Raw genomic sequence first — 22,475 nt, 5'->3', positions numbered from 1 at the left:
CATTAAAATTAATATCATTGCCAAATTGACTTTGTAAAGTTTCATGATCTAGTGGTTCTTCCGGATTAATATCATAAAATTGGGGGGAGGGGGGAGGGGGGTTGGGTAAAGGTAATTTTATTAACATGAGTCATATCCTCTATATGATTTCTAATTCTAGGAGGAGGATTAAGACTACTACTACAACTAGAACCTTTACCCTCTTTTTTTAAAATTGATTGGTTATGCCAAATATATTTTTAGGAGCCATAATTTAAATACAAAAAATAAATACGAAAAGTAAACATAAAAATTAAACACAAAAATAAAACAAAAATAAAACACTAAAAGTAAACACCAAAATGAAATACTAAAATGATACACAAAAATTAAATATAAAAATTAAGAGATGGAACGAGTGCACCGTAATTAAATATTAAAAGTTGAAGAAATTTTCTAAAATATTACTCCAAATACTTGACAAATTAATTTGAAACTTGAAACTTGCTCCAAAAATTTGTTCAAATACTTAAAACGTAGTTGATTATGAGAAAATTAAGAGAAGAATATAAATAGAATGTAGGAGAATATATATATATATATATATATATATATATATATATATATATATATATATATATATATATATATATATATATATATATATATATATATATATATATAGAGAGAGAGAGAGAGAGAGAGAGAGAGAGAAAGAGAACAGTAGATTTATGTGGGAAAAAAAGAAGAAGGATGGAGGATATTTATAGTTAAAAATAGGGCCAAAGTATAATTTAATAAACTTAGAGGTTAAATTAAAAGTTGAGAGGTAGGGACCATTTTTGGACATTTTTTATCGTTGCCCAACGGCTATTTTTGAAAATACAGCCTTTGGCCAACAAATCTTTTATTTTTTTTAAAAACAAAAATTCGTGGGCTGCCGAGCCGGGATCGGGCTAGCCCACCGGGACAAAATGGGTGATGTCACGATCCAATTTCACCTGTAGGTCGTGATGGCGCCCAACACTACAGCTAGGTAAGCCAACTAATAAATTAAACATACATTGATAAAATTTAAAACCAAGAAAATATAAACACAAACTCTACCAATGTGTGTGCCAAGACCTGGTGTCACAAGTGAATGAGCATCTAGTAGATTATACAAAACTCCAAATACTGTCTGAAATGAAATAGACAGAATATAAATATAAGAAGAGACACTGGTAGCTGCAGAACGGCTCAGAAAGGCAGCTCACCACTATGCCTCGGGATGACATGGGTATGTGATGATAGGTCCTCCACTAGTACCTGTCTCAGGTCCTGCACAAAACAAATGTAGTATGAGTACGTAAACAACGTGTACCCAGTAAGTATCAAGCATAATCTCGAAGTGGTAGATATGAGATGGCCGACTTTGACACTCACTAAGGGTCAATAATAATAACTGAAATAAAACTAGGATTTTTAAATCAGCATGATTTACAGAGTTTACAATAATCTATTTAATCAGCAGAAATAATCAAATTTCCTTCAAATGTAAGAATTCTCAATATATTAATTAAATTTTCTCAATTCAAATAATTTTCAATTTATCAAGTAAACCTCATTCACAGGAGTAACAATTAATTCCTTAACAAGCAAGAATAATAATTCATTAAATTTTAAAGATTTTTCAATTTATTAATTAGCTTCATAAGCTGAAATAAATTATTAAAGTATCGTATAATTATTATTATTAAGTACGATTTCTGCCGAGGACTTACGACCCGATCCAGAGTGTCGTGTACACTGCCGAGGGACGTGCGGCGCGATCCATAGATGCATCTATCCTGCCGAGGCGTTCAGCCCGCTCCACAAGAAAGAAGGACATTTTCTTATGTGCCTCCGGAAGGAGAGTATGTTTATTATAAGATAAATTTGGGAGGAGAATAATTTCTTTTAACAATCAATTGATTTAAACAAAAATTAAGCATATGAGATTTCCATCCTTTAATATCTTTATCTAACAATTCACAATATATTCATATATATCAATTAATATTAATTAATCAAAGAATACAATTTACACAAGTAAGGCACGCTTTGAGTCCTAAACTACCCGGACTTTAGCATTAATAGTAGCTACGCACGGACTCTCGTCACCTCGTGCGTACGTAGCCCCCACAATTTAGCAACAATTGTTTAATCTTAATCACCTATGAGGTAATTTCTCCCTCAGAAGATTAGACAAGAGACTTACCTCGTCTTGCTCCAATTTAATCCACTATAAGGCCTTTTCCACGATTATCCAACTCCGTGTAGCTCGAATCCCAAATGTCTTTCCTTGAAAATCTGTCAAAAGTCGCCTCTGTTCAAGCTCAAGTTTATCAAAAATGGCAAATGTTGAATGCCACTGTTTTTATAACTTACAGATCAGTCCAGTTCGATCTTGGGAGCTCGATCTGCCCAGGTCAATCTTGGGAGCCCGATTTGTTAGGGAGCTCGATTTTGTCAGGGAGCTCGATTTTGACAGGCAGTCCGATTTTGACAGCATTTCCAGCAAAAAAATTGCAGCAGCTTTTGCAGCAGCTAAGTCCCACTTTTGATCCGTTAACCATCCGAAACTCACCCGAGGCCCTCGGGACCTCAACCCAAAACACCAACAAGTCCTAAAACATCATACAAACTTATTTGAAACCTCAAATCACAACAAACAATGCTAAAATCACGAATCATGCTCCAATTCAAGTTTAATGAAACTTAGAATTTCCAACTTCTACATTCGATGTCGAAACCTATCAAATCAAGTCCGATTGACCTCAAATTGTTTACCCAAGTCATAAATGACATAACGGAGCTATAAAAATTTTCAAAACTGAATTCCGACCCCGATATCAAAAAGTCAACTCATCGGTCAAACTTCCAAACTTAAATTCTTGTTTTTAGCCATTTCATGCCTCATTCAACTACGGACTTTCCAATAAAATTCCGAACACGCTCCTAAGTCCAAAATCACCATACGGAGCTGTTGGAATCATCAAAATTCTATTCCAGGGCCGTTTTCAGATAATTAGACATCCGGTCACTATTCGAACTTAAACATTTTAATTTTTCTTCAAAATTCCATATCTCGGGCTAGGGACCTCGGAATTTGATTCCGGGCATACGCCCAAGTCCCAAATCATGATACGGACCTACCGAAACTGTCAAAATACTGATCCGAGTCTGTCTGCTCAAAATATTGACCAAAGTCAACTCAATTGAGTTTTAAAGCTCTAATCCACATTTTAAATCCATTTTTCACATAAAGACTTTCCATGAAATTTTACGGATTGCGCACGCAAGTCGAGGAATGATAAATAGTACTTTTCGAGGTCTTAGAACACATAATTAATTATTAAATTTAAAGATGACATTTTGGGTCATCACATTCTCCACCTCTTAAACTAACGTTCGTCCTTGAACGGGTTTAGAATTATACCTGAAGTGCTGAATAAATCTGGATATCTGCTTCGCATATTTTCCTCGGCCTCCCAAGTCGCTTCCTCGACTGGTTGGCCCCTCCAATGGACTTTTACTGCAGAAACCCTCTTGGACCTCAACTGGCGAACCTGTTTATCAACAATGGCAATTGGCTCCTCTTCATAACCCAAGCTATTATCTAGCTGAACTGTGCTGAAGTCTAACACATGTGATAGGTCGGCATGATACTTTCGGAGCATAGATACGTGAAAGACCGGATGAACTCCCGATAGGCTAGGAGGCAATGCAAGCTCATAAGCAACCTCCCCAACTAGTTTCAACACCTCAAATGGGCCTATAAACCTTGGGCTCAACTTGCCCTTCTTCCCGAATCTCATAATTCCCTTTATCGGCGAAACCTTCAAGAGAACTCTTTCGCCTACCAAAAATGATAAATCACGTGCTTTCTGATATGCATAACTCTACTGCCTGGACTGTGCTGTACGAAGTCACTCCTGAATCAACTTTACCTTTTCCAAGGCATCCCTTACCAAATCAGTACCATATAACTTAGCCTCACCTGGCTCAAACCATCCGATAGGTGAACTACATCGCCGACCATATAAAGCCACGAATGGAGCCATCTCGATGCTGGATTGGTAACTGTTATTATAAGCAAACTCGGCCAAAGGCAGGAAACGATCCCACTGACCTCCAAAGTCAATCACACATGCCCTGAGCATATCCTCCAAAATCTAAATTATCCTCTCTGACTATCCATCGGTCTACGGATGAAAGGTTGTGCTGAGCACTACACGGGTCCCCAATTCACTCTGTACTGCTCTCTAGAAATGTGAAGTAAACTGAGGGCCTCTATCTGATATGATGGAAATTGGCACACCGTGCAACCTAACTATCTCCTGAATATAAATCTGGGCCAACCTCTCTGAAGTATACGTAGTCACAACAGGAATAAAATGTGCCGACTTAGTCAACCTGTGAACAATCACCCAAACTGCATCAAACTTCCTCAAGGTCCGCGGCAACCCAACTACAAAATCCATAGTAATTCGTTCCCATTTCCACTCTGGTATGGTCATCTGCTGAAGTAGGCCATCTGGCTCTGGTGCTCATATTTAACTTGCTGGCAATTTAGACACCGAGCTACATACTCAACTATGTCCTTTTTCATTCGTCGCCACCAATAATGCTACCTCAAGTCACGATACATCTTCGTAGCACCTGGATGAATAGAATATCTAGAACTATGTGCCTTTTCCAAGATCTTTTTCCTCAGTTCATCCATATTAGGAACGCACAGATGATCCTGGAGTCGTAGAACACCATCTGCACCAATAGTGACTTCCTTGGCACCACCTCGTAGTACCGTTTCACGAAGAACCATCAGGTGTGGGTCATCATACTGGAGAGCCTTGATCTGCTCAAATAGTGAAGATTGGGCCACAACACATGCAAGAACTCGGCTGGGCTCTGAAATATCCAGCCTCACAAGTCTGTTAGCCAAGGATTGAATATCTAAGGCTAATGGCCTTTCCTCTGCTAAAATGAAAGCCAAACTACCCATACTCTCCGCCTTTCTGCTCAAGGCATCTGCAACCACATTTGCTTTGCCCGGATAATACAGGATAGTAATATCATAATCTTATAGTAACTCCATCCATTTGTGCTGTCTCAAATTTAGGTCCTTTTGCTTGAACAAATGCTGCAAACTGCGATGATCAGTGTAAACTTCACAAGACACCCCATAAAGATAGTGCCTCCAAATCTTAAGAGCGTGAACAATCGCAGCTAACTCCAAATCACGTACCGGATAATTCTTTTTGTGGGGCTTCAGCTGACGTGAAGCATATGCAATAACTTGCCCTTCCTACATCAATACACAACCCAAGCCAACGCACGAAGTGTCGTAATACACTGTGTACATCCCCGAACCGGAAGGCAACACTAACACTGGTGTTGTAGTCAATAATGTCTTGAGCTTCTGAAAGCTCACCTCACAATCATCGGACCATCGGAATGGAGCACCCTTCTGGGTTAATTTGGTCAAAGGTGCTGCAATAGATGAAAACCCTTCCACGAACCAATGATAATAACCTGCCAAACCCAGAAAACTCCTGATCTCCGTCGCCGAAGTGGGACGATGCCAATTCTAAACTGCCTCAATCTTTTTGGGATCAACTTTAATACCTTCGCCCGATACGATATGTCCCAAAAATGCTACAGACTCTAGCCAAAACTCACATTTAAGAACTTAGCATATAGCTTTTGTTTCCGCAATGTCTGAAGCACTACTCTCATATGCTGCTCATGCTCCTCCTTACTATGTGAGTAGATCAAGATGTCATCAATGAAGACAATGACAAACGAATCAATATATGGCATGAATACTCTGTTCATCAGATCCATAAACGCTGTCGGGGCATTAGTTAAACCGAAGGACATCACCAGAAACTCATAATGACCATATCTAGTACGGAAAACAATCTTCGGAACATCCGAATCTCGAATCTTCAACTGATGGTACCCCGACCTCAAGTCGATCTTAGAGAATACCCTAGCACCCTGCAACTGGTCAAATAGATCATCAATACGCGGCAACGGGTACTTGTTCTTAATAGTGACTTTGTTCAATTGGCGATAATCAATACACATCCGCATTGTTCCATCCTTCTTTTTCACAAATAATACTGGTGCACCACAAGGCGATACACTCGGTTTGACAAACCCTTTGGCTAGTAACTCTTCAAGCTATTCTTTCAATTCTTTCGGAGCCATGCGATACGGTGGGATATATATAGGTTGGGTATCTGAAGCCAAGTCAATACATAAATCAATATCACGATCAGGTGGCATACCTGAAAGATCTGACGGGAATACATCGGGGAACTCCCGAACTACAGGCACTGAATCAATAGCAGGAGTCTCTGCAGTAGTATCCCGAACATAGGCTAGATAAGCTAAACAACCCTTCTCAACCATGTGTTGAGCCTTTATAAAAGAAATAACTTGATTAAATGAACTAATAGGCGAACCCTTCCACTCCAGCTTAGGCAATGCTGGAATAGCCAAGGTAACAGTCTTGGCATGACAATCAAGAATAACATGATATGGAGATAACCAGTCCATGCCCGAAATAATTTCAAAATCGGTCATATCAAGCAATAGGAGATCTGCTCTAGTTTCATAACCACAGAATGTAATAATACAGGACTGGTAGATCCGGTTCACAACAACAGAATCGCCCACAGGAGTGGACACATAAACAGGAGTACTCAAGGACTCACGAGAAACGCCCAAGAATGGAGCAAATAGAAATGACACATATGAATACGTAGATCCTAGATCAAATAATACTGAGGCATCTTTGCCACAAACAAAAATAATACCTGTAATCACGGCATCTGAGGCCTCTGTATCTGGTCTAGCCGGAAAAGCATAGAACCGAGCTGGAGCGCCAACTGTCTGGCCTCCGTCTGGCTGACCTCCACCTCTAGGACGGCCCCTACCCACCTGTCCTCCGCCTCTCGGTGGTCGGACTTCTGGTGGAGCAACTGGTCCGGTAAGCATAGGCTGCTGACCCTGTTGTACTGGTCTACCTCGAAGCCTGGGGAAAAACCTCCGCATGTGACTGGGATCCCCGCACTCGTAACAACTCTTCGGTGCGATGGGCTGTTGACTAAGTGTCTGGCCCTGGGGACCGAAATACCCACGGAAAGAACCCTGAATAGCTGGTGGGCGATAAGAACTCTCTGGGATAGCACTGAGATAAGGTCGCACTGGAGCACCTCGAGGAGGTAGTGGTGCTGGATATAGGGGTCTGCTGGACTGTCCCCTCACGAACTGACCTCTGCCTCCGAACGGAGCACCTCTGAACTCTCCAGAGTACCTGAACCGTTTATCTCTCATAATCTGCTCTCGGCTCTGCTGACGTACACCCTCAATCCTCCGGGCTATCTCCACAACTCGCTCATAAGAAGTACCCATCTCAACCTCTCGAGCCATAGTGGCTTGAATACCAGTATGTAAACCGGCTACAAACCTTCGCACTCTCTCCGCCTCAGTAGGGAGTATCATTAGTGCATGGCGAGATAATTCAGAAAACCTCGTCTCATAATCAGTCACTGACATCTGACCCTACTGGAGCTGCTCAAACTGAAACCGCAACTCTCCCAGAGTGGAATATACCTGTCCAAGAAGATACGGGTGAACCTGTCCCAAGTCATGGGAGGAGAATCTGCTGGTCTACCAAGAGCATAAGACTGCCACCATCTACGGGCTCTACCCTCTAGCTGAAAAGTAGTGAAATCAACCCCATGAGATTCCAATATCCTTATGTTGTACAGTCTATCCTTGCAACGATCAATGAAATCCTGTGGATCCTCATGTCGCTCACCCCCAAAGACAGGAGGATGTAGTCTAGTCCATTTGTCTAATAGTTTCTGAGGATCGGCGGCTACAACTGGCCTGGGCTCAGGTGTAGCTGCTGCTACTGGCTGGACTCCACCCATGGGTAGTGCACCCTGGGTCTGATATACAGCAGCTGCCTGTCCATGAGCCTGTGCGGTAGGGGTCTGTGCTCCCCCGCCCGCCTGAGATGTGGCTGGGTCTGCCGGAAATAAACCGGCCTGAGTCATATTGTCCATAAATCGCAGCATACGACCCATGACATCCTGAAATCCCGGTGCAGATGTGAAGTCCACTGGAGCTGGCTCTGCCACAGGCACCTCACCCTACTCCTCAATAATGGGATTCTCTGCTGGATCCACTAGCGGCCTAACCAGAATAGTCCTGGGACATCCTCTCCCTCTACCACGGGCTGGAGCCCTCCCTCGGCCTCTGCCTCGGCCTCTAGCAACTAGGGGAGTAGCTCTTCCCTGGTCTGGAATCTCATTAAAGCGTGTTCTCACCATCTGTGAGAGAATACGAGAAGGATATTTAGTACTACATCAATTGCACGATGGAATATGAAGAAAGGTAGTTTCCTAACACCATATAGCCTCTCGAAGATAAGTATAAACGTCTCCGTACCTATCTGCAAGCTCTATTAGGTCTGCTCATAACTTGTGAGACCTATGTGAACCTAGTGCTCTGATACCATGTTGTCACGACCCAATTTCACTTGTAGGTCGTGATGACGCCCAACACTACAGCTAGGCAAGCCAACTAATAAATTAAATATACATTGATAAAATTTTAAACCAAGAAAATATAAACACAAACTCTACCAATCTGTGTGCCAAGACCTGGTGTCACAAGTGAATGAGTATCTAGTAGATTATACAAATCTCCAAATACTGTCTGAAATGAAATAGACAGAATATAAATATAATAAGAGACATTGGTAGCTGCAGAACGGCTCAGAAAGGCAGCTCACCACTATGCCTCGTGATGACGTGGGTATGTGATGATAGGTCCTCCACTAGTACCTGTCTCAGGTCCTGCACAAAAAAAGTGCAGCAAGTGTAGTATGAGTACGTAAATAATGTGTACCCAGTAAGTATCAAACCTAATCTCGAAGTGATAGAGACGAGATGACCGACTTTGACACTCACTAAGGGTCAATAATAATAATTGAAATAAAACTAGGATATTTAAATCAGCATGATTTACAGAATTTACAATAATCTATTTAATCAGCAGAAATAATCAAATTTCCTTCAAATGTAACAATTCTCAATATATTAATTAAATTCCCTCAATTCAAATAATTTCCAATTTATTAAGTAAACCTCATTCACATGAGTAACAATTAATTCCTTAACAAGCAAGAATAATAATTCATTAAATTTAAAAGATTTTTCAATTTATTAATTAGCTTCATAAGCTGAAATAAATTATTAAAGTATCGTATAATTATTATTATTAAGTACGATTTCTGCCGAGGACGTACGACCCGATCTAAAGTGTCGTGTAGGCTGCCGAGGGACGTGCGGCGCTATCCATAGATGTATCTATCCTGCTGAGGCGTTCGGCCCGCTCCACAAGAAAGGAGGACATTTTTTTATGTGCCTCCGGAAGGAGAGTATGTTTATTATAAGATAAATTTGGGAGGAGAATAATTTCTTTTAACAATTAATTGATTTAAACAAAAATTAAGCATATGAGATTTCCATCCTTTAATATCTTTATCTAACAATTCACAATATATTCATATATATATCAATTAATATTAATTAATCAAAGAATATAATTTACACAAGTAAGGCATGTTTTGAGTCCTAAACTACCCGGACTTTAGCATTAATAGTAGCTACGAACGGACTCTCGTCACCTCGTGCGTATGTAGCCCCCACAATTTAGCAACAATTGTTTAATCCTAATCACCTATGAGGTAATTTCCCCCTCACAAGATTAGACAAGAGACTTATCTCGTCTTGCTCCAATTTAATCCACTATAAGGCCTTTTTCACGATAATCCAACTCCGTCTGGCTCGAATCCCAAATGTCTTTCCTTGAAAATCTGTCAAAAGTTGCCTCTGTTCAAGCTCAAGTTTATCAAAAATGGCAAATGTTGAATGCCACTGTTTTTATAACTTACATATCTGTCCAGTTCGATCTTGGGAGCTCGATTTTGTCAGAGGAGCTCGATTTTGTCAGGGAGCTCAATTTTGACAGGGAGCTCGATTTTGACAGGCAACCCGATTTTGACAGCATTTCCAACAGAAAAATTGCAGCAGCTTTTGCAGCAGCTAAGTCCTACTTTTGATCCGTTAACCATCCGAAACTCACCTGAGGCTCTCGGGACCTCAACCCAAAATACCAACAAGTCCTAAAACATCATACAAACTTATTTGAAACCTCAAATCAAATCAAACAATGCTAAAATCATGAATCATGCTCCAATTCAAGCTTAATGAAACTTAGAATTTCCAACTTCTACATTCGATGTCGAAACCTATCAAATCAAGTCCGATTGGCCTCAAATTTTGCACCCAAGTCATAAATGACATAACGGAGCTGTAAATATTTTCAGAACTGGATTCCGACCCCGATATCAAAAAGTCAATTCATCGGTCAAACTTCCAAACTTAAATTCTTGTTTTTAGCCATTTCATGCCTAATTCAACTACGGACTTCCCAATAAAATTCCGAACACGCTCCTAAGTCCAAAATCACCATACGGAGCTGTTGAAATCATCAAAATTCTATTCCAGGGTTGTTTTCAGATAATTAGACATCCGGTCACTATTCGAACTTAAATATTTTAATTTTTTCTTCAAAATTCCATATCTCGGGCTAGGGACCTCGGAATTTGATTCCGGGAATACGCCCAAGTCCCAAATCACGATACGGACCTACCGAAACTGTCAAAATACTAATCCGAGTCCGTCTACTCAAAATGTTGACCAAAGTCAACTCAATTGAGTTTTAAAGCTCTAATTCACATTTTAAATCTATTTTTCATATAAAGACTTTCCATAAAATTTTACAGATTGCGCACGCAAGTCGAAAAATGATAAATAGTACTTTTTGAGGTCTTAGAATACATAATTAATTATTAAATTTAAAGATGATATTTTGGGTCATCACAGGTGACCCGTCCCATCCCGCGTCCCTTTAACCCCATATCCCATCCCACTTAAACTTTGCGGGCCAGCACCGGGATGGTCATGGTCGTCCCGTCCCATTGGACATGCTTAGTTGGCAGGGGTATTTTAAGTTCAAATTTCGGAATTTAACTTATTTTTATCATTTTTTAGTTTTGGAGAACTAGAGGATGAGATATTGAAGAGGTATTTCACCATAATAATGATGATAAGTAATTTTTACTTGAATATGATCATATATATTGATTTCCCATGGATTACTACACCTAAAACATAAAATTTAAGAATGAAATTTGTGATTATTTTTTATAACTTAAGAGAGTATAATTTGAGGTTGTGGATATAAATTTAGACTTATATTTGGGAACTAATAACATATTTGTACTTATGGGGTTATGGGTCAACTGGATCTAGTCCTAGACTCCGGTTTTGTCCATGTGGGCCCGGTTAAACTTTTATTCACTTTTTGAGATTTGATTAAAGATTAAAGCTTTATTATTTGAAAGTAATTCATATGATTTTATTTGACCTTATTTGAGTATTATTTGGCTAGATTTGAGCCGGTTGAAAAAGATTTCTAAAGAAAAAGCGATTGCAGAAGGTTGAAGGGATCCGCCGAAGAGGTAAGTCTCTTGGCTACCCTTGTTAAGAGGCAATTCATCTAAAATGGACTGTATTGCTATGTGTTACTTGAGTTGGAGGTAGTGTATATGCGAGGTAACGAGCGTATATACACAGACCAAGTTTATATCATGATTGGGATAGTTTTAGGCATCTTTACCTTTTTTTTGATTATGTACCCTTCATGGCACATGCTTTACTTGATTGTGTGACTGTGTGGGCTTTATAATGATGTTAGAGATCATGTATAAACTTATAGTTCCTTATTTGGACATGAAGACACATTCTTGATATATTGAGCAATTTTGCTTTAGTCGTTGTCATACTTCATTGTCATGACCATACATCTATATTTTTATTTATATGTCCTTGTGCACCATATATATATATATATTATCTCACACGCATATGCATATATCTCTGCATATAAATACAAAAATATGAGCTGAGTTAGGGCACGATGGTATATTCTGTGCGGATTGATATAATTATGGTACTGCGAGATACTTTGGCACATTAAGACATATGAGCAGATTGATGACTAATTTTTAAGCTATTGAGCATTATGTTGGATCGAATTGCATGTCACAATGGTAGCTTTTAGATATGGATCCGTCCCTCCGGAGTCAAGTGATCACCCAAGTTATATTGGGCCTTATGAGCGCAAGCACATAGAGTTGTTCTTAGTGAGGGGCATTTATGCCAGGCACCCGTACAGTGTTGAGTGTGTGTGATTGTGAGGGGCACTTGTGCCAGACAAACGAGGTATAATGAGTGTGTGTGGATTTGTACTGAATCTATGAAAATATTGAGTTTTGAGCATGTATATATATCGTGCAACCATGTAGGAGCATTCCTTTACTTGCTATTTCATGCACATTGTTATCTTATGTGGACTATGTGAAAGAATTTTTCTTTGATCATTATATATGAGAAGCATGCTTATTATCTTCTTTGATTGTAATTCATATTACTAATACTCACTGTTTCGAATATGTCCTTTCTCTTTATTTGCACTTACTGGTTATTTGATTATGGAAGTAAGTATCTTGTTGGTCAAAGCCTTATCACTACTTCTTCGAGGTTAGACTTGAACTTACTGAGTACATTAGGTCGTTTGTACTTATACTACACTTCTGCGCTTATTGTACATATTCAGGTGTTGGTCCCAATGGAGTTCAGGAAAGTGTTTAGCTGTTAATTTGGAAACTCAAGGTAGTGCTACATATCCGTTCACAGACCCTTGGAGCTGCCTTCCTCTATTTGATTATTACCGTTCATCTATTCAGACAATATTGTAAATTTATTCTAGACCGTTGTATTTTATCACTCTTAGAAGTTCATGTAGTTAGTGACACCAGATTTGAAAATGTGGTGTTGTATTATGCTTGGTTATAGTACTTAGCCTTATTTATGATATTACTGAACTTGTTTAGACTTATTATAACTATACTAATGACTTTGATTAATGTTTGAGATTGTTGGTTCGCTTAGTCGGTGTGTTAGATGCCATCACAGTCATTGATAGGGATTGGATCGTGACACATCCTTAGCGTGGCCCATTCGTTTACAATAGTCATAAAAGGTCGGGACCTATTGATGTTAGGACCATTGTTGTTGGGAGAATAATTAGTGTAGAAGTTGGCATTTCATATGGTATTACACACGAAGGGAAGTAAATTTGACTTCTAGTTGGTTAAAATGCCTCATTTCCTATTGTTTCTCATATTGTATCAACAAAGAGAAAGTATGTGCTATTGACGGTAAGTGATTCATCATAAGAGTGCTCCCACACACCACTATATAAACCTCATTTAGACCCATGAGAAATTGAATAAGCCGCCTATCCTGTTCGGCTTTGTGCATTTTTTCCTTGGGCCACATGTACAATGACAATTGTATTGTATTTTCTTACTTTAAGTGTTTAATTCTTCACGAAGCTTCTTCAATTTAGTGTCATAGTTGTTGATGTCAAGGATTTTATGAGACAAATTAGTTATTTCATTCTGAATTTGATACAACCTAATACCATTAGTTTGTTTATAGCGATCCTCCAATTCTATTGACGACTTGACAGAATCATTGACGAACTCTATACAGTTCGCAATATCTTTGAAAAAAAAAATTAAAATTCATGAAGTTGCCATATCATTACATAGTTCCCCAATGAAGAAGCTAAGGAGACCGAGGATCTTGATGTTTACAATCGCCATTGATGAAACTTAATTTGTTCGTTACGGATAGAGCTCACAATACACTTGGTCTTCAAGATCGATAGCCAATGCCATTGAAAGGCAGTAGAAAAAGTATAACAACTAGATTATCAGACGAATGCAAATAGAGAGGATTACTCGGATCAACTCCGCTACTAGCAGCGGCGACACTTGTATCAACAACGATCGCATCCAGTTGATCAACATCAGCCATGAAAAGAACAAAAAAATAAAATTGATGAGGAGAAACAACTAATTGCATGAAGAAAAAGAAGAGTCGAACTCTGCTATTGTGATAGAAGCGGAGAATCATCACCGCATGAATCGATCGAAGTAGGGCAAGATGAAAGACGAAGAAACGAGAAAACTCAGACGAGAGAGGAGGAAGTAGGAGCTCTTGTGCTCTAATACCAAAAGTGCTTTCAACTGATGAATGCTAAACAACTAGAGAATATGCAATATATTTTCTCACAATTACCTTTATATAACATGAGCTGAAATGAATTAGGGTATCCGAAAAGCGTCTTAGGGACATCCGATTCCCTAATCTTCAACAAATGGTAGCCAGACCTCAAACCAATCTTCGAAAATACCTTGGCACCCTGAAGCTGATCAAATAAGTCATCACTCCTCGGCAACAGATACTTATTCTTGATAGTGACTTTGTTCAACTGCCGATAGTTTATACACATCCTCATCGAGCCATCCTTCTTCTTCACAAACAACACTGGCGCACCCCAAGGTGAGACACTAGGTCTAATGAATCCCTTATCAAGCAAATCTTGCAACTGCTCCTTCAATTCTTTCAACACCGGCGGGGCCATACGGTATGGTGGAATAGAAATAGGCTGAGTGCCCAGAGCCAAATCAATATATAGTAACGAGCATCACTGTACAGTTCACTTTACAAACAATATAATACGGATAAATAGGCATGCTTTCAAGTTTGACATTTAAAACCAAAACAGTTAATTCGTATCAAGGTCAATTGAAACAGGACATAGAATCTTTCAGAAAATTTCGTGACAGGGATCTATATCAGCTGAAACACAACAGTAATGAAATCAAGTGCACATACTCAGAGTAACAGTCACTCAGTCCTCCCATTCACTCCAACCTCACAGTCACTCATTCCTCAAAATCGCTCCTCTCTCTCAGACACTCAGCACTCGCACTCGCACTCAGTAGGTACTTGCGCTCACTGGGGGTGTACAGACTCTGGAGGGGCTCCTTCATTTTAGGTCTCTTTTTGCCTAAAATTTAAAGAATTATTCTTTATTTTCACTTAACTTATTCTGGTCCTTAAGTTGTAACTTGTAAAAATGTTATTTTTTTCTTCTTTTTTTCTTTTCAAAAGCACAAGTTTTTAAAGATTTCTGGACGATATAGTGAAAAAAAATCTAAAATTTTTATTTACCAAAGGGTTTAAGTTATATAAATCCGACGGTGTTATTTTTTCTTTTTCTTTTTTTGTTGAAACTATGTGAATTTTAATCTTATAGTATCATTTTCGCGAGATAGTTATTAGTAATGCTTATAAATAAAATTGTATGTCATTACTTAATAAGTATCTTGATTCTGTTAATATTTTTATATTCTTTATCAAATAGCCTCAAACACTAGACTATAAAAAAAAATAATTGAAAATAGCAATATAGCAGACATTTCCCATTGGTGAGGGTTTAAGGCTTTAAGCACAGCCATGGAAGAACCCATCCACTACTTGCTTCGCCTCTGCTGAAGTTCAACGTATCCCTTTTCCTGATGATTTGACGCGGGTCTTAGAATCGGACCCGAATTGTGTGGGTTATCTGCAGTAGCAGAATGATTGTTTTCGTAGTGAGTATGGGTCTTTGAGTCACGATTGTGATCCGGATTTTACTTGGGCTTCTGAGGCTCTTGGGTGTTTGCCTGAAGCTGTGAACCTTTGGATTGGTAATGATTTGTCTGAAACTTCATTTCATAAGGATCATTATGAGAACATATATGCTGTTGTTTCTGGGGAGAAGCATTTTTTACTTCTTCCTCCTACTGATGTTCACAGGATGTATGTTCGTCAGTATCCTGCTGCTGATTACCACTACTCCCAGGTTCCATATATTCTTTAATGTGCTCGTAAGGAAATGAGTGCGTTCAGTGGCAAAGTTAGGAATTTAATTAAGGATGTTCAAAATTATTGACCTATATATGCGGTATACTTTTCTACATACATAGTATAAATTTTAGACAAATGGTTTATATGTGTTGATGGGTTTCCACAGAATTAGCGATTTTGTTCAACATTCTTTTCTTTCTTGTATTAATTTCTTGTTTGTTGGGTTTTTATATATGAATTAGATGTTTGTTTCGATTATAGCACTTTGTGATGTATTTGTGTTGGTATGGAAGTTCTATTTGGTGGTCATTAATTTTGGAGAACTTGAATTTCAGTATAATGTCTTGTTCTTTAATGTATTCAACATATGTTATGTAGTTGAAGTGAAGTTTTGGTGGATTTTTATATGTGAATTGTAAGATTGTATGACTTTCTATCCCTTTATGATGTATATGTGTTGATGGGTTGCAATGAAAAATTATAAAGTTGAACAATTTTTTCCAAATATAGAAAGTTGTCAAAATCTTTTTTTCTGGGGAGTGGGGGTGGGGGGAATGGACCTAAAAAAAATAGTATCATATAACAAGTAGCTTAGAAGATCAAGTGGCTTAAGGCAATCCTAGTTGTAACCTTTATTCATTCTTGGAAATAGGAGAAAACTTGCCCCGTTACTCATAAATTAACAATGTTATGGCGATGTTATAACAGTATGCCAATGTTCAGGTTCCTGTTTTTCTTTCATGTATTACGTACTTGTAGTTCTATTGGGTTTTATGTATGAGTTCTAGGAGTCATTTCTAGTGTTTCGTGATGTATATGTTGATGAGCTGCAATGGTTATAAGTTGTTTCAGGAAACTTGAATTTCAGTATATGTACTGTTCTACTGTGCTGATATGTGTTCTGCTGCTTTCTGGTATTATAGGATACTGGGGAGTTCTCTTTGGAACTGGAGGAACCAATGAGGTATGTGCCATGATGCAGTGTTAATCCATACCCTTCACCTGAGTTGGAGGAGAAGGAAATGGCCAAGTTTCCTTTATATTTCGATGGACCAAGGCCATTTGAAGTTACCGTCAAGGCGGGCGAGATTCTTTACTTGTAAGCTTTCAGGAGCATCATTTACATTTTTTTCTCATTTAGTTTCAATGTTCCCCTCGCCAACACTAGGTCCAATCATTGATCTCTTGATTGCATTTTACATAGTTGGTAACCTCATGTTTCTCAATGTAGCTTGAGCATTTGCCTCACTTTTCATCCACCAGTCCAGAGAAAGAAAAAAAGTTCAATGAGTCATCTCTTTAGGTGCTAGTTGAAGAGTTACTGCACATTGTTTTTGCAATGCAAGGAACAATCTAATGAAACATTTTCACTGCAAAAAAGTAATGTCATTTTTTTTTATTGTTTTCGTCTTAAACTTTGGCTTTTGAGACTTTCCTCAAAGTTTGCAAACTTTTGGTTTTATCAACAAATTTATTTCTCATTCTAGTGTATTATTTTAAGAATTTTGAATTTCGTATTTAACTAGCCCATACGTTTTTGCTAGATATATTTGGGCTGGAATTCCAAAACTCAAACAATTAATTGATCTTACTTTATTCTCACTGCAATGAATAAACCTGATTAGCAAAATGGGATGGAGATAGTGCAATGTCTAGCTGAAGCTTGTACTGGCCAAAGAGAGATAGGTAGCAAGGACAAACTCAATATGAATTGCTTGTGGACCTTTTTCATTATTCTCCCTGACAGCTCGAATGCCATTCCACTTTCCACAAATAAAGAATCTAAATTCATATCTATACTCCATTAAAGTCAGCCCTTCCCCGGACCACGCGCATAGCGGGAGCTCAGCGCATCGGGCTGCCCTTTTTTTTACTCCATTAAAGTCAGCAAAAAATGTTCTTTCCATCGAATAATGGGGAGACATCTCCTTTTTATAGTCATCTTTGTTTGGACAATTACCATTCCTTTTATTAGTCATGCTTGTATAATTTCATGTGATGCAATATTTATCCTCTCTCCCTGGCATCAAGCAGGAGAAAGAATGTAAGAGTCTACACTTTTCTTGGTGGAAAGAGATCTACTATGCAGTTGAAATATTGAAATTGGAAATTGATTTGAGCATTTTTCTAGTGTATGTATTTAGCATGATTCATCGTGTTTAGGATGGCTAAGGCTATTCATAATTCTGTAAAAACCAAATGAGATGAACCGAAATCTCAGTTTGGTTCTGGTAATTTGGTAATCCGGTTAAGTTCTTGATTTGCTTCTGAAAAATTCGGTAATTTGGTAACAAACCGAGAAAACCTGCCCAATACCTGCTCTACTATTTGTGTGTCAGAAAATATTTTTGGGGCTTCTTAAAAAGTTCCATGCATTTCATGATGCTGTATGGGTGGTAGCTTTACCTAGTGGTGTTAATTAATCATATTTCTCTTTTACACAAATGATGCAGGCCAAGCATGTGGTTTTCACCATGTTAGACAGAGCCCAGACAGTAGAGGACTCACCATTGCTGTAAACTATTGTAAGAATCTTAAATACCAGCCTATTTAACAAAAACTGAAAGGAAGAAAAAAGGACAGAAAAAGAAGGCCTTTTCTCATCCTTGTTCTTTCCTTTCCAAGGGTAATGGTAACTAAACTGCTGTTTGTCGGGCAGGGTATGACATGCGATTTGATATTAAATATGCTTACTTCAACTTCCTGCAATCGCTGCCTCATTCCATGCTGTGTAATCCTGCATCATCTGGAAATTTACTTGTGGAATCACAATGCCATTCATCTATGGGCAACTCTGGAGAGGAATCCAGCAGCACTGCTTCAGCTAATGATGATTTATTACAGGATTCTAAAGACGCTGCAGAAAAGTAAACATCGCACGCTGTCAGGAGCCCTATGGTGAGGAGAAGCAAGGGAATTTCTCGTTCTTTGAGATCCAATACTGCAAGCATCCTTTTGTTTCCGCTTGCTGAGTGTTTTCAACATGAGATGGGAGAAGCTCAAATGAGCTTTTCACTTCATGATTGCCCCCCGGTTTGCATCTCTGGTTTAGTCAGCTAGGGAGATTCTTCAATGTGCCATTTAATATCCAGAGCAACAGTGTCAGTGATGGAGGTTCAGGTGCCATATTCTTTAGAGATTGGCCAGTGTATTTATATGCTCCACCTTCTCCTGTTCTGTGTCATCCTTTTACTTAATGCTTCCGTAATCTGCTATTGAAGCTTTGCTTGCATGTTCTGCTTATCAGTAAGGAAAGGTCAACCTGATCCGATTAAAGGAAGCCATCTTCTTGAAAAGGCATGCATGCACTTTATAGGATTTCTTCTTTCAAGCCCTGGCAATCATCAGTTATCGGGTAGAGCGGCATTAGGATGGTTCCTCAAAAGACAAAAGCCACAGCTCATGGTTGTTGCCATAAATTGGAGGAAAGTGTACTGTTTGCGTTTACAACAAAAGTGCACAAATCACGTTCTGATATTAGACTATCTATTGCTTGCTTCTTTACTGATTCTCTGGGATAAAAGTGCATTTGTATTGTGTTAATGGAACATTTGTTTCTCAGAGAAGGGAAATTGGATAAATCCCGAGCTAGAATACTTGTTAAGAATTGTGTGTGGGTTGTGGCCAAGCGAGAAAATTGGTGTTGATAATGACATTTGAAATGTGGCATAATTCATCATTTTACACCTTTCACCTTTCAAAGTGATAGCATATCTCCTCTCCTCATCATAAACTTGCATTACTGTCTATATACGCACACATTCCTTATATATTCTACTTCCGGGATTCAAGAACACTTAAAGAAATCAAAGCAGTAATAAAATTTATTATCCAACTTTATTTTAAACAATAAAAAATATATGAACATCCACATAATGTAATAAAAGAGCTTAGTTATGGATTTAATGTACATGAGATTCGTAGGAAGTTTGTTATACATACAAAGCGGGAGTAAAGATTCGTCCAATCAAATTGCTTGCTTTATATTTGACGACTCTTGAGTTTGCATTTGGAATACAATTTAGTAGCCTCATTTTTTTTCCTTCATTCGCCTTGCTTGTTTCGTGCATTAATTCATCTCGTAAAATGTTATATTGTACCACTTGCCATTTACATCGAAAACAAAACTCATTACTTTAATAAATTGTTTGACTGTTTTATACACTAATCAAGGAGAATACAAAATTCTTTCCTACTTATACTCAATGCTGTTTTTTTTTTCCAGTTTTATATAATCCTACGACCTGAATCGATAGTATAGAATATTCATAGAGTTGTTAAATGTTGAGCTGAAAATAGTGCACGGTTGGTATTTGGTAACCTTGTTGTAAACTTAGATTAGGTCTTTCATATTAGCTTAAAGTTTAGCTCTTCTGCCAAAGGCATAAATTAAGTAATAATTTAACAGCAATTCTCTATTTTTTGCATCAATCAGCTTTTTTTTTTTGTTGAAAATTTATTTGCGTAAACGGTACTACCCCAAAGAGTTTTCAAGAACACGCCCAATAAATACTACTCCCTGAATTTAAAGCTAGAAAGAAAATATTGCATTAATGAATGTGAATGTGATGGATTAAAGATAGAGTAAATTCCACTTAACCTCTTCAACGGTTGAGAAATAATACCCCTTTCACCTTTTTAATGAGACCAATAACCCCATTGAGCAATATTCCAGTAAACTTTATAATTTTAATTAAAAAAAGTATCACTACCTCTTCGATTTTTTAAAATGTTCTTTTCGTTGTGGAAGATTTTCTCTGAAAGAATTCAGTAAATGTTAATCTCCATCTAAATGGAATGAATCAGTGGATCTGGATAATTATAAATAAAAACAAGAAGCCTATTATTTAAATGAACTTAAAGAGGAAAAAAGATAGAACTTCTCAAAACTAAGAGGAATTAGTTGCTGAAGAGAAGCATAAAGGTAGACATTTCCTTTTCTCTTCGCTGTTCAATCTCCTTGTGCATTATTTTCTTCAGCTTGTTCAATAGAAGTGTTTTCAAATTTGAAGAGTAATAATTGATGATTTTTGCAGTTTTTTGCCCCTCTTATTTGTTGTATATTCGCTTGATAGATTTTAGGTTGTACAAATGAAGAATATAACAACTTGAGGAGAAATAAAAGGATTAACCATGTATATATTTCGGTGTTATCTTGCACTAGTGAAATCAATTTCTGTCAGTTGTTAATTCCTGGTACTGAGCCTAACAAGCAGAAATATGATTGTAATTATAAGCAGAAATATACATCATCTGTCAGTTGTGAATCTTTTGTTCTGTAGCTTAATGCTGTAACCAATATCCTTAAGGACAAGAATTGGTATGTTCTTGTCACTAACCCAATGATGACACCTAACCCAACCCGCTAGGTAAGCCAAATGATAGACAACACAACTCAAATAGAATAGCAGGAATCAATAAATAAAATAGCTGAGCTTTCTATATAAAATCCTAACGATTTGTGGTACAAGTCAAGAGCTTCTAAGACTTAGAATTTACAAAGCTGATACGAAATAAATACATCATATGTTCGAAATATACATAAACAGATTTATAACTGGAACGCAGGTACATCTTCAATGCCAACTCCCGCCATACACAACACATCATCTCCGATATCTGCACGCAAGGTGAAGAAGTGCAGTATGAGTACAAGCGACCACAATTACTCAATAAATAACAAACATAACCTTAGGTTGAAAGCAGTGACGAGCTCGAAAGAAGGTTAGTGTCCCACACCAATATCCAATATTAACTCATAATAATATAATGGAGGCACTAAAAGTGATAGCTCAAAAGATATTATGCTCAACTCGTTCATAATTACGGAAAAGTAGACATGCTTTCTAGGTATAACAGTCAAATCCAGTTGTTACAACTGAAAATCAACTAAACATGAGTTTATCAATAGAACTGTATTTCCAATTCACAACACCAGATAAGAATTTCCGTTTACTAATTAGCATGAGAAAAATACGTCTCTACGCCTACATGTCAATATACATGTCTAGTCATCAATTAACATATACCATCTATCATGAGGAATATAAATCTTTATGCCTACATGTCAAATCATGAATGTCACAGTACCCTCTAGCATGAGGAAAAATGCATCTCTATACCTACATGCCAAGTATGTATGTCAAATGAATGATTTCATGGTGATATTCCCAGGTATTCTCCCCCTCAAAATACTCAAGCTGTCTGTTTCAAATGCCCACTTCATCAAAACACACACACACAAAAAAAAAAAAAAAATCACTCGGCATTGTATGAGTTCCTGGCTCATAAGACCCTCACCAAAGCACGCGTATATATATCGTTGTGCCTGCGCTCACTGCTGTTATGTCAAACTCCGGAGGGGCGGATCCTGCCCAAGTGCTAATCAAAAGCCTATAAGGCATGCTGTGGCGTGCAGCCCGATCCACAATAATAAATAAGCTAATAAGGTTTGTTGTGACGTGTATCCCGATCCACAATAATAATAATAATAATAATAATAATAATAATAATAATAATAATAATAATAATAATAATAATAATAATAATAATAATAAT

General features: G+C 37.9%; 1 pseudogene; it reads left to right on the top strand.

Annotated features, from left to right (window-relative positions):
* Window positions 1-9,883: 9,883 nt before the first annotated feature.
* On the top strand, window positions 9,884-19,619 carry LOC104105033 (lysine-specific demethylase JMJ32-like; annotated as a pseudogene).
* The last annotated feature ends 2,856 nt before the right edge of the window (window positions 19,620-22,475 follow it).

The sequence above is a fragment of the Nicotiana tomentosiformis genome, chromosome 9, assembly GCF_000390325.3.
Source record: "Nicotiana tomentosiformis chromosome 9, ASM39032v3, whole genome shotgun sequence".
NCBI lineage: Eukaryota > Viridiplantae > Streptophyta > Magnoliopsida > Solanales > Solanaceae > Nicotiana > Nicotiana tomentosiformis.
The sequence above is the reverse complement of the archived record's forward strand: the minus strand, read 5'-3'. Positions and strand labels throughout refer to the sequence as shown.